Raw genomic sequence first — 13,603 nt, 5'->3', positions numbered from 1 at the left:
CTATATATAGACAGGGTGTATTTTTAGCTGCACCAAATCTTTAAAAATTGCCTCTGGTAATTTCTATATTACTCGATGAGGTGGCCCATTACTTCTACGAGAAATCGAAATGCTTAATTGAATAATTAACATAATTATGTTAATCAATTTTTAAATCATTTACTTTACGGCACATATTTTCATCTACGAATAGTAGCTAGTGAGTATGCAAGGCATATTCACCTAGAACGAATTCTCAGGACTACGCCAATTTCGAGACATTAATTTACAAAGTGTCCGACGAAATGCGTTGGCGTTTCAGTTACTTTTGTGCTTCAATGCATAAAACGGCTTTTTCTGAAGAAGAATGTTAGTGGAACAACAGAGCATTTTTACCGCAAGTTTGACGGCGCATACCTTGAAACCGGTGCCATCCCCAGATTTCGTTCTAAGTTCATGTACCTTGCACCCTCACTAGCTACAATTCGTAGCGTGAAATATGTGCCGTAACTTAATTAATTAAAATGTATTAGCGCAATTATGTTAATTATTCTTTAAGTATTTTTATTTCTCGTAGTAGTAGTTTCCGCCTCATGGAGCAATCGAGAGTTTTAGCAGAGCGTTTACGGTCCGCTCCGCTCAGACCGGCCTATCAGAACAATTGGCACGCAGCCGCTCAGCAAAACGCTACCGGGAACTCTGACGCGCGTGCGCACAGCACACATAGCGGCAGCGGAACGTGGGACGCTGACCACGTTCCGCTAGGAACCTGATTTAGCGGTGCGTCAGGGAGCGTGTAGTTGCTTTCGTAATCGTTTTACCGCCAAGCTTAGAGCACGTCAGTGACGTCTCTGGGAGACGCGCTTGTTAGATAAGCGAAATCGATGCATTCTATGCAGCCACCGGTGCGCGTGAAACGTGTGTGGAGCGGAGGGCAAGCAAACGCTCTGCTAAAACTGTCTAATAGCGATCAAGGGTTAGAATTGTGCTGCCACAGGCAATCTTTAAATATTTGGTGCAGCTATTTAATAACACCCTGTATATTGCCCTGATTTTCTTGTGCGATTACGTGGTAGCAGAGGTGCGCTCACTGGCACTATCTCGTGAGTCGCGATTTCCTGCTATAGAATGCGGTTTGCTAAGATTTGCACTGTTCGCTGCGCGAGCTATGCAGTGTCGGTGTTGGGCGAAGTTCTTTCTTCGTCGTATACGCGGTACTATAGAGCTGAGGGTAATGCGGTGGTTTGACGACCACTTGACGATCACTACTACCGCCGTCGGTGTCCTCATCAGTGCAACGGATACGACGGACGGACAAAGCAAACCCAATTTAGGGCCCGTAACTGCCATGTCGCAGTAATCTCCCAACGCTGTAGTCTCGTAGTCTGAGGTGCGGAAGATGAAGCTTAGTATTATAAATCCTATCTCATTGCGTTTACGATCAAGAAACAGCCTGTGGTTATCGACTACTGCATATATGACTCGCACCTGTCGGTTGTAACAGAGTACATTTACTCAGGAGTCTTTCTCACTAACACTTTGTCTTGCAATGCTCATGTCGAGCACTTAACAGTGAAAGCTAGTCGTGTACTAAACTTATCGTGGCGAAACTACTGAAACGCACCGATAGTATTGAAAGAAGCTCTCTATAGTTGTATAATTAAGGCAAGGGGCCAGAAACAGCAAGAACAGGTCTGTGTAAGGTCTCCGCGCTTCTCGTGTTTACGTATCAGAGTTCGTGTGTACGTCACCTGAGCAGAGAAAATTATCACTTCACGACAACAGCGGGCAAAATTTGTGCGCTACGTATTTTAAAGATAAAGATGGACGCTGAGGTCTCGGAGAGTTCTTTATCGCGAGATTATATAGGCGTGAGACCTGTACGCGTGTGACTTCCCTGCACGCAACTGCGCCGAGACGGTCGCAGCGCCCGAGCCAAGCGCCCCGCTGTGCGCGTCCCCAGGTGTCCCCTCGGGGCTCGGAGTTTCGTGGCACGCGGCCTTTCCGGCGTCGCTGCACGCTGCCCAGGTCGCTATGCCGGGCCCGATGTACGAAGGGAAGTCTGCAGGCTCGTCTTCTCCTCTTGCCCCTGCTGTGGCCTCCACCGCTCCGGTTTCTCTCTTTTATTGTCAGCGTTTCTCTGCCAGCGTGGAGCGGCGTAGCCAGTTGGCACAGGAAGGTTTGGACGGGAAAGGCAAGATCCCAAGTGTCGTCTGCCGCTGGCAGCTCTCTAATCGAGCGCCGTTAACAAAACTGCCCGCGGGTGCTCCTCACGCATGCATCGGGGTCTCGCGGCTTGCTGCGTCAACGGCGTGCGTGTTTGTGTGCTGATGCGTGCCGCCAGCGCCTCTCCGCGCACCGCGCCCGCTTGTGCTGCTGCTGCCACCTGGACACAACGCTCTGCTAAACTTACTATTGCTTAAGCGGGTTAAGGCGTGCATAAGCACCAGTTTCTCGTCTCAAGTATTTTAAGAGGCACAGAACGAGCGTTCATGAGAAATTATGCGAAATTAGGCTACAGAGACAGTTGAGCTCGTTTCAGCTCTATCGTCGTTTATTTGTTCTCTAAATAGCTACACGTGCAAGAAAAAGAAAAGGCGCGGTATGGAAGCTAGTTTAAATCAGACGTAGCAAGCCAGATCTTTCTTTCCGGGGAAAGAATACTGCCGCTGTGACAAACGAAACCAAGACCGAATCTCACCGCACCTGTTCTATTACACCTGCCACTTTGTGTGCAAAAGTATAGGCTTAATGGGGTGAAAAACAAAACAAAACAGAAGAATACGCATGACATTCGAACTTCCCATTATATGTGAGGTCGTGCGGAGTGGTGCGCTATCGTCTGCTTCCATTTTTCTTTATTTATTGCCTCGCATGTAACAGTGCTTCATACTCAGAACAACATTACAGCAACATCGCGCTACGATGAACCGTCAGAAGTTGATGGCTGACAGCATATGATTGGAATTTCGGCATCTATTACAAAGGTTCCAATCTGGGAACCCACTCCGGTACATACGTCTGCACTTTCTGCACTTCGACAAAGCGCGGCACAGATTCGCAAAAGAAGGTTCGCGAATGGGTCTCGCATCAACACCTGCATGTGTACACAACCGTCCAAGTTTGCCATATAACATTCAAGCCCAGGAGCATAAGATCATTTAGCACACCATATTTATCATCAACTGGGAGAGAACGGATTCCATGCGGGTTTAATAGTAACTTGAAGAAAAGAGCGCTACGAAGACGCGGACTTCTCTGTGAAATGACCCAGGAATATACCCCACCCCAGCAATTCAAGAACACGTGTTCAAATGTAGTGTGTTTTTCTTAGCATAATAAACATTGCGTTCCCCACGGAACGAATAAAACCCCATCTTGATCATAGTTTAATTGATAAGGTGGTTCCGGTATGCAGAAAAAATAGGGGGAGGAGGAGAAAACATGGCGCTGAATGCATTTATAGCAGCTCAAACGAGTGGAAATCATCGCACGTGCAACCCAGCATTTTCCATATAGGCGATTTCCTTTCTGCTCAGAGAAATTGACGGAGCGCTGACGAAAGAAGGGTAAAACTGTGTCAGCGCTTCGTCGATTTCTCTGAGCAGAAAGGAAATGGCCTATCTGGAAAATGGTGGGTTGCGTGTGCGATGATTTCCACTTGTTCGAGCCGGTATAAATACCATGCTTTTCTGAAATAAAATTCAGTTGATAGTTAGCGCACGTCCTGTCGTCTTTCTTGTCCGTGTCAATCCAGCGACATGACTTCAATTGATGAAATTAAAGACGTCCGACTAAGCACGTGGAAGAATGTCTTGACTGTCGACACCACTCGTGGAAATGCGCTAGACAAGATCCGACAGATTACAAAATTGAGGAACATCAAGGTGCGACCGGTTATACCAATGGAAGGAACCTGTACTGCCAGCGTAATCTAAGACATTGACCTGGTAATTAAGAACTCGGACTTGCCTATTCTGATTAAACCGGCGTATGAAGGAGTGGTCATAACGCACGCATGCCGCCTTGGAAACAGCCGCTGCGTGAAGATAGTGTTCAAGGGCGATGTCAAAATCGGTCACTTGCGACATACTGTTCAACTGTTTGTCCCCAAGCCGTTTCACTGCCACAAGTGTTTCAGGATCGGACATGTCAAGGGTGCCTGTGCAAAATATAGGGTGTGTTCCCGGTGCGCGGAGTCGCACACTGCCAACGTCTGCCGCGCAACAAATATTAGGTGCGTTAACTGTGATGGGTCTTATGAAGCCACATGTAAAGATTGCCCACGTATCAAAAAAAAAAAGAAGTTGCTGTCCTGAAACAAATGGTTAGGGACAGCTCATCTCATAGTGAAGCTTTTGAAAAGATCCAGCGTCGACATCGTCATCGACGGAAGCGTACAACGCAAGGCGCAGTTCATGCACAGATTGTGTCAACGGCATCAGCTTCTAGTACTGGCAGACCCGAGATCCCAAAGAGCCCTCAAACGGAAAAGCCTTCCTCTGTAGAAGACTGGCCGTCGCTTCCGAGCACCCAGCCTTCCAAGGAGCCCACACGTTTGATGCTTCCACCGAAGCAAACTTCAGTTGGTGATGTGCCAACAATAGACCGCCAAATCAATCCGATGCTGCATTCCCTAATCAATGTCATCAGAGTAATGTTGGCCAGCATCGAAACTCCATCCGTTGGAAGGAAACTACAAGTGCTGGACTCGCTGAGCCCAGTCCTAGCAACGCTCGAGTGAACCATGGCTAACAATCACCAGTCATTTCACAAGAAGGTCAGAGATACATCGATTATTCAGTGGAACACTAGAGGCCTAAGAACTGCCATTGCTGATCCTCGCCAATTCGTGCATGTTAACCGTTTTCCTATCTGCGAACAAAAATTATCCCATCCTAGCAGATGATCCGGCTACGAGTCTATTACGTCCTTAATCAACAACTAAAGTAGCAAGGTCGTCGTCTTCATTCGCCGTGAACTAACTTACGTCGTACAGTCTGTGCAACCTCATGACGACAATCAGTTTGTCTGCCTAACAGTCAAAAATAGACAGCTCGCCTTACAATCGTAGGTGCTTACCTATCTCCATCACGCCCGTTTGACATCAGAAGACTAGAAGACATAATAAAAGCATATCCTGGTCCTTGGATTGTCACAGAGGACTTTAACGACCATCACACCATTTGGGGAAGCTCAAGAGTTAACGCAGCGGGACAAAAACTCGCTTCATTTGTCTCCAATCATGACTTCTTGCTGATAAATGACGCTAGTCCTACATTTCTACGGGGTACAGTGTACAGCAGCTGCCTGGACTTGACCTTTATATCACGCCACTTTGACATGCGCGTTGAGTGGTTTTTGGACATTGAGACACATGGGAACGATAACATCCCCACTTACCTTAAGATCGACGGGACGCCTAACACTCATCCGCCTAACACACTACGAAGAATAGATTGGACCGTGTTTAAAACCTACTGCAGGACGCTTGCCATAAAGGTCTTTCCTCTGGACTGCACGAAGCTATGAAATAAGTGGCGTAGACTGCTATGCGCACGTTCATCTGCTCACCGAAGAACTCGCAATTCGAATTGGAGCTGGAGCGACTTCGCGCGATTCGTCGTCGCGCCGAACGAAGCTACCGATGCACGAAGTCCATTCACGATCTAAGGACAGCCCGCCGCACTCAGAAGAAGAAACAACGTCGCATGGAGAAACTGTAATACGAGCGATGGAGAAAATATTGGGTCCCTTGACCCCCGTAAACCATTGTCACAAGTATGGAGGACTGTGAGAGGCCTACGTTCCGTTCCGGAACAACGCTTTCCCGTTCAAGGCCCTAGCACTTTTCCAACGCCGACAAGCCCTCGACGTAGCGGAAGATTTCTGTGCTATGATTGCAGGCCAGTCACAGGGAACAAGTTGCCTTACGTTTAACTACGTTCCAGGCACACGGTATTCAAGCATGGATATGCCGTTCACCACTCGAGAGCTCGACGCGGCTCTTGCCTTATGCAATCAGTCATCATCACCTGGCCCGGATTTTATATCTCACCGTATATTGTGCCGAGGTGGCACAATATGGTGAACAGGCGCAAAGTGCATTGCTGCACTTCCTCAATGAATGCTGGCAGGATGGAGACGTTTCGCAAGAATGGAAGACCAGTCGCCTGGTACCATTCCTCAAACGTGGCAAGTCTCCTCTAGAGCTTACTTCATACCGCCCAATCGCGCTGGCTAGTTGCATTGGGAAGGTGATGGAACGAATGATCCTCGCCAGACTTGAATGGTACCTTGAACGCTATGAAGTTTACCCAAACGCCATGGCTGGATTTCGACGTCACCCATGCTCCATTGACAACTTCATCGATTTGGTTACGTACGCTCAACATCAAAAGGCACCTAGGCGATTATCTGTCGCCATGTTCCTCGACATCAAAGGAGCATATTACAATGTGCTGCATGACGCTTCAGTAGAGGCTTTGGAAATGGTTGGCCTCGGCGGTCGACTCTATTGTTGGACACGCAGTTATTTACATATGTGGTCTCTCTTTGTGAATACCGAAGAGGGCAAAACTTCTCAACATTATGCACACCATGGAGTACCGCAGGGTGGTGTGTTGAGCCCAACACTCTTCAACCTTGTGCTCATTGGTCTCATAGAATGTCTACCAAATACGGTGAAGTTGTCAATCTATGCCGATGGCATCTGCGTCTGCGTATCTGGTGTGACGCATCCTCAAGTGCCTGCAAGGCTGCAGAAATCTGCGACGTTGATATCGACGTACCTTAAGAAACAAGATCTCAGGGGCGCGATCGGAGATCTTTGTTCGATACGCGTTTAGTTCGGTTGCTGCAACGTCACAAAGTGGCAGTATCCAAAATTTGTGAGAATGTGGCGGAGAGAGAAGCCAATGGGCAAGCGGTGAACTCCCCGGAAGTTTACTTCCCTCGTTTGTCGTCTGCTTGCAGACAGTATACTACAAAACGAAACGTTATTCGTCTTCCAATGAATGAAATCTAAAGAATTTATTTTTTCTTCTCAAGCGTAAACATGTGCACGTTTTCAAATAGTAATACGTGTGACTGCTACAAGTTATAACGATTAGCTTCTCTGCGTAGTCTCTTGGTGGTGTCGCGCACAGCTAGAGAGAAAAAAAAAAGAAAATGGCGCACTTTTCAGTGGCACACTTTTCAGTGGCGCACTTTGCAAGAGCCAACAGCAACAGGTCCGTTCGATTTATCTGCACTACCTGAACTAGTTCATGTAGTGCCACACTCGGCCATTCGTTTTGGCAGTGCAACGTGGCGCCCTCTGAACTACGGCGTTCGTTTTAAACAAGTGCAGGCGTCGTGCAGGGCTAGTTCAGGCAGGCCCTGCACCGTGTTGGGAGGTAGTGCCGGTCGTGCACAAGCGCAACAGCCATGGCAGCAGACGACAGCAGCATTTGCGTTGCAATAAACGGCGTGGCAACGCAGCTGACGCCGATCGTCAATGAAGATGGGAGCCGTGTTTGGCAAGAGAACGGCTATGCGTACAGGACAGAAGGTATGTTTGGGCACAGCTCCATGTTGCATGAGACACGTGTGTGCACGAAGCATTGTGCTTGTAACGTCATACCCGCAAGAAATATTTCGCTGTAGTCAGCGCGCTAATCGCATCATTAACTGCTGCGAGTTAGTTTCTGTATGACAGCTTACCTTTCCTTGGCCCACGACTATCTGTAGTAAACTGATACCTATTTGTGCTTATTAGCACTAATACCTCTTTGTGTGTGCTAACGGGGCGCAATATCGGTGCGTAGGTTAGCGTTTAAAGGTAACTTTTTATACTTATATTGATTCCGCATGTGCACTCAATGGTGTTCTAGCTATTGGGTGCGGTACGCTTGCGTCTAAACAGTTGTGTTTACGTTGTTGGGATATACTGCTCTTGACAAAAACAAAAATTGTTAGCTTTTGTACATCCGGCATTGTACAGCCACAGACTAGATTATTATGTTGCACTGAGTAATTTTCTACTTCTTAACCAGACGGGACAGTTATGTCAGTAGTGTTTGCGGATCAGCAGCCGCCTACCGGCACCCAGTCGCCAGCAGCAGCAGAAACGGCGGCACAGGAGGCACCTGCAGAAGTGGCACGGGGAGGTGCCGGAATCAGATACCACTGAACTGTGGTCTGAAAGCAGGACACGGTTCCTGATTTCGGACTACAAGGAAAAGAAGGCTCTTCTTGGGATAAAAGGGGGCTTCCGGTAAGCTTTTTGTTAAAGGTCTTTGTGGGGTTCTATCATGCTTGGCCAAGCTACTGGGTGATTAGACAAGCTTACTGACCATAATTTTAGCGGTTTCCCTCCTTCATTCCCTGGTTCTTTTCATATATGTTATGCAATATATATATATATATATATATATATATATATATATATATATATATATATATATATATATATATATATATATATATATATATATATATATATATAGCTGCTAATATGCACATTTGTACGTATGTATACAGGTTCGGATGCCTACTGTCAGTGTGAAGCCCGCACGGAAAGTTCTCGTTTTTACTTGTTTCAAAAAAAAAAAAAAATAAAGCCAGTTGGAGTTCGGCGTTGTTGCGTTTCGCCTGCGACACGTGGTTTTGCCGGCGCGACTGCGGCGGGGCGGCAGACATTTTGGCCCGATCGTCGTCGCCGCAACGCTCATCGGCAGGTGTTTCCAGGCGCGACTGCGGCGATGCGACCGCAAAGGATCACCCTCTCATTACAGTCATTGTGCCCGACCGGCAGCGCTACAACAGGGTGCTACGAGATCGTGCTCGACATGGTGCTACGGCATCGCTACAACAGGGTGCTACGAGATCGTGCTCGACATGGTGCTACGGCATCGCTACAACAGGGTGCTACGAGATCGTGCTCGACATGGTGCTACGGCAGCGCTACGACAGTGTGCGTCACCATTAGCCCATTGTACATTCACGTGCTCGTCTTTTGAGGGGTTCCTTCTTGCCCTCAACTGCGAGAGTATAAAAACAGCTGCCCCGGACGCCAAAAGGAGGGCTCCGATTTCTTCTGTTGAGTGAAGTGCTCTCCCGTCTCTCTACTTCGGTCAAACCTGACCGCCAACTCTTTGCGATGTTAAAATAAACAAGTTGTTTCGTTGTTACCAGTCGACTCATGCTTTGCCGGGACCTTCGGATGCTTCCAGTTGTACCCCAGGCCGCCAGGCCAACGCTACCCTTGGGGCTTGCGACCCAGGTACAACCACGGGCGTCAGCGCCGAGTTCCCAACAGATCGTACCAGTGGTGCGATCCCAAACATCTGGTTGGCAGCGGTGAGATCGCCTCCGACTTCAAACAACTGTCTGCCAGCGGTGAGATCGCGACAACGGAGGCCAGCAGCGAAGAGATGCAGTTGACTGTATGCTGAGCAGCTCAACGACGATCCGGGAGCAGTGCAACGAGCCCTGTGTGACGACTGGTTGCCTGCAGCGGAACGACTGCGCGGAACTCTTGACTGCGAGGTTTGGTGAGTGCGGGACTTTCTTCTTCTGAGCTTTGCCAGGCTTTTGTTAGTGTCAGAAACAGAGCTGGTAATTGTGGTTGTCGTTGCTGCCGGGTTAGTTTGCGGCAAGACAATAGTAAGCAGTAGAGAAAGCAGCATTCAGAGCAGCCATGGATTTGAAGTCGTTGCGCAAACCGAAATTGTTGGAGCTTGCAAGAGAGTTGGGTCTGGATGTCTCAGACAAACTAAGAAAACCTGAACTGCTAAAGGCTATTCTTGAGTTAGAGGCTGAGGATGACGAGCTGTCGGAATGCCTTGAGACCATTGAAGAGAGGGAGACTGCAAAAAGACAGGAGCGCGAACTTAAAGAGCAAAAAGAAAAAGAAGAGCGCGAACTTAAAGAACAGAAAGAAAAACAAGAGCGTGACCGTCAACACGCTTTGGAAATGAAGCGTCTTGAGGTAGAGATGGAACGCGCTCGTAATGGAAGTCAGGCACACGGTGCAGGAGAACGCGTATTGTTCAAAATGACTGACCTGATGCGGCCGTTTAAGCTTGGAGAGGACATTGGTTTGTTCCTGGTTAACTTTGAGCGAACGTGCGAGAAGCAGGGGTTCTCTCGGGAAACGTGGCCACAGCGCTTGCTCACTTTGTTACCCGGCGAGGCGGCCGACGTAGTCGCTCGCTTGGATAGAGAGGAGGCAGAGGATTTCGACACAGTGAAATCGAGTCTTCTAAAAAAGTACCGGCTGTCTGCGGAGGCGTTCCGTCGGAAGTTTCGGGAAAATGAGAAAGGCAAAAGTGAGTCATATACAGAGTTTGCGTATAGGCTTATGTCGAACATGCAGGAGTGGCTCAAAGAAGAGAAAGCGTTTGGTGACCACGATAAAGTTCTGCAGTGTTTCGGGCTAGAACAGTTTTATAGTCGGTTACCGGAGAACGTGCGATACTGGGTCTTGGATAGGCCAGACGTTTGTACGGTGGCTAAAGCCGCTGAGCTAGCCGAGGAGTTTGTGACGCGTCGGGCTCGCGGAGCTAAGGACGGTCAAAAGGGTGAATTTGGCTTGAAGTTTGAAAGGCCGAAGTTCACGCCCATGAGATTAAAGGGGGACACGCGTAGTGCGGATGCGAGTGAAAGCAGTCCGACCAGACGTAAAGAGACGGCGGCAGCCAAACGCAGAAAGCGGTTCGAGATGAGGCGAGCGGGCGTTTGTTATACGTGCCAGAAGCCGGGTCACTTTTCGGCGCAGTGTCCGGAAACAACACCAAAAGTTGTGTTTTTTTCAATAGGCAGCACTGACGAGAACATGAAGCTTCTCGAGCCTTACATGCGAGACCTCCTCGTGAACGGGAAAGAGTGCCGAGTGCTTCGCGATTCCGCAGCTACGATGGATGTAATTCACCCGTCTTACGTAGAACCCCATATGTTCACGGGCGAGTGCGCATGGATCAAGCAAGCCGTGGAAGCTCATAGCGTGTGTCTGCCGGTAGCAAAAGTGCTTATTGAAGGACCTTTCGGAGCGCTTGAGACGGAGGCGGCAGTGTCATCTATGCTGCCACCCCAGTACCCGTACCTATTTTCAAACAGGTCCGATCACCTCCTGCGCGAGAAGGGGCTTTTGTTTGGTGAAGCTAGTGTTCTGGCCTTAACCAGATCGAAGGTTCGGGAGCTCGCTGCAAAGGCGGTAGTTGCGGGGCCGACGTTATCAAACAACGAAAAAGGGTCAGAGGCGCAGCAAGCTGATATTCAGAGCACGCCCGAACAGAATAAAATTGAGTCTGTAGCGTTGAAGGCGCCAGATACTGGAGAGGAAAATCCCGATTCGGGAAAGTTAGAAGAGCTATCTACTGATTTGCTCATCGCGCCTACGTCAGACGGACTTGATAGGTTGCTAAAAGTCAGCCGGTCGGCTTTGATAGCCGAGCAAAAAAAGGATGGCAGCCTGGAAAACGTGCGCTGCAATGTCAAAGAAGGTATCGCCAGGAAAACTGCGCGTTTTGTGGAAAGAGGTGGAGTCCTGTACCGGAAGTATCTAGACCGCAGAGGAGTGGAGTTCGATCAGCTGATCGTTCCTCAATGCTATCGTCAGGATCTGTTGCGCTTGTCACACGGGGGTTCGTGGTCCGGACACCTTGGAGTTAAGAAAACTAAGGACCGTCTCTTGCAAGAGTACTATTGGCCAGGGTGTTTTCGGGACGCAGACCATTTCGTGAGGACATGTGACACTTGTCAGCGGGTGGGCAAACCAGGGGACAAATCGAGGGCGCCGTTGAAATTGGTACCTATCATTACGGAGCCTTTTAGACGGCTCGTTATTGATACTGTGGGACCTCTGCCGGTAACAGCCACGGGGTACAGACACATTTTGACTGTGATCTGCCCAGCGACAAAGTTCCCTGAAGCAGTGCCGCTTAAAGAACTCAGCTCAGTTGAGATAGTTAATGCACTACTGTCCATATTTGCGCGAGTTGGTTTCCCTGCGGAAATCCAATCAGATCAGGGCACAGTGTTTACTAGCGCTTTGACGACAACTTTTCTCGAAAGGTGTGGGGTAAAGCTGCTACACAGCTCAGTGTACCACCCACAGTCGAATTCCGTTGAGAAGCTCCACTCCGTCATGAAGCGCGTGTTGAGAGCCTTGTGTTTTGAACATCAAACTGACTGGGAGCTGTGTCTGCCTGGGGTGATGTTTGCGTTAAGAACCGCGCCGCATGCAGCTACGGGGTTTTCGCCAGCTGAACTGGTGTACGGTCGCTCGCTTCGGTCTCCGCTTCGCATGCTTCGAGAATCATGGGAAGGCAGGGGCGACGACCCAGTCGTGGTGGAGTACGTACTTAAGCTCCTCGAACGCTTAAGAAGGGCACAGGAGTTGTCAGGTGAAGCAATGGCAAAGGCCCAGCAGAGGGCCAAGGTTTATTATGATCGGACAGCCAGGGCCCGTCGTTTTGAGGTTGGCGATGAGGTCATGATATTGCGCACATCGCTAAACAACAAACTAGACGTGCAGTGGGAGGGCCCAGCACGAATTGTTCAGAAACTGTCGGACGTTAACTACGTGGTAAGTCTGCCAGGAAAGCGGAAAGCACAGCAAGTTTACCACTGTAATCTGCTCAAACCTTATAGACAAAGGGAAGCAGTGGTGTGCATGATGGTAAACGTTCCTGAAGAGCTTCCGGTCGAGCTTCCGGGACTAGGCTCAGTGACGAACAGGGAAGACACCGGTCAAGTCATTAGTGACCTTATCAGTAAAGCACCGCTGTCGCCCGAGCAGAAAACCGAACTACACCAGCTATTACAAGAGTTTCAAGGTCTGTTCTCTGAGAGGCCTGGTAGGACTTCTGTACTTACTCATGATATAGAACTTACCTCCACAGAGCCAGTACGATCCAAGGCGTATCGGGTGTCACCCCGCCAGAGCGATATTATGGAGGCTGAGGTAAAGAAAATGCTACAGCTCGGTGTTATTGAGGCAGGTGAGAGTGATTATACCTCCCCTTTGATTTTAGTTGAGGTACCGGGCAAGGAACCTCGTCCTTGCGTCGACTACCGCAGGCTTAATTCCATCACTAAGGATCAAATTTATCCGATCCCTAACATCGAGGAGCGCCTTGAGAAAGTTAGTAGCGCTCAGTTTATTTCCACCCTAGATCTTGTCAGGGGTTATTGGCAGGTTCCACTTACAGAAGAGGCTAGTAGGTATGCGGCGTTCATTTCACCAATGGGAACATTCCGTCCTAAAGTGTTGAGTTTTGGTTTGAAGAACGCGCCATACTGTTTTTCAAGTCTCATGGATAAAGTGTTGCGGGGACAGCAAGAATTCGCTTTACCGTATCTAGACGACGTAGCGATATTCTCCGCATCCTGGTCTGAGCATATGGCACACTTGCGGGCAGTGCTAACCCGCCTGCGCGAAGCGGGCTTGACAGTCAAGGCTCCTAAGTGCCAGTTAGCACAGGCCGAGGTTGTCTACCTCGGTCACGTGATTGGTCAGGGTCGTCGCCGCCCCTCTGAAATAAAAGTGGCCGCTGTGCGAGACTTTCCGCAACCGCGCACAAAGACCGATATTCGGTCGTTCTTAGGTGTCGCCGGCTACTATCAGAGGTACATCCCT

The sequence above is a fragment of the Dermacentor variabilis genome, chromosome 1 (genome assembly GCF_050947875.1).
Source record: "Dermacentor variabilis isolate Ectoservices chromosome 1, ASM5094787v1, whole genome shotgun sequence".
Taxonomy (NCBI): domain Eukaryota; kingdom Metazoa; phylum Arthropoda; class Arachnida; order Ixodida; family Ixodidae; genus Dermacentor; species Dermacentor variabilis.
This window is presented reverse-complemented; position numbering follows the sequence as displayed.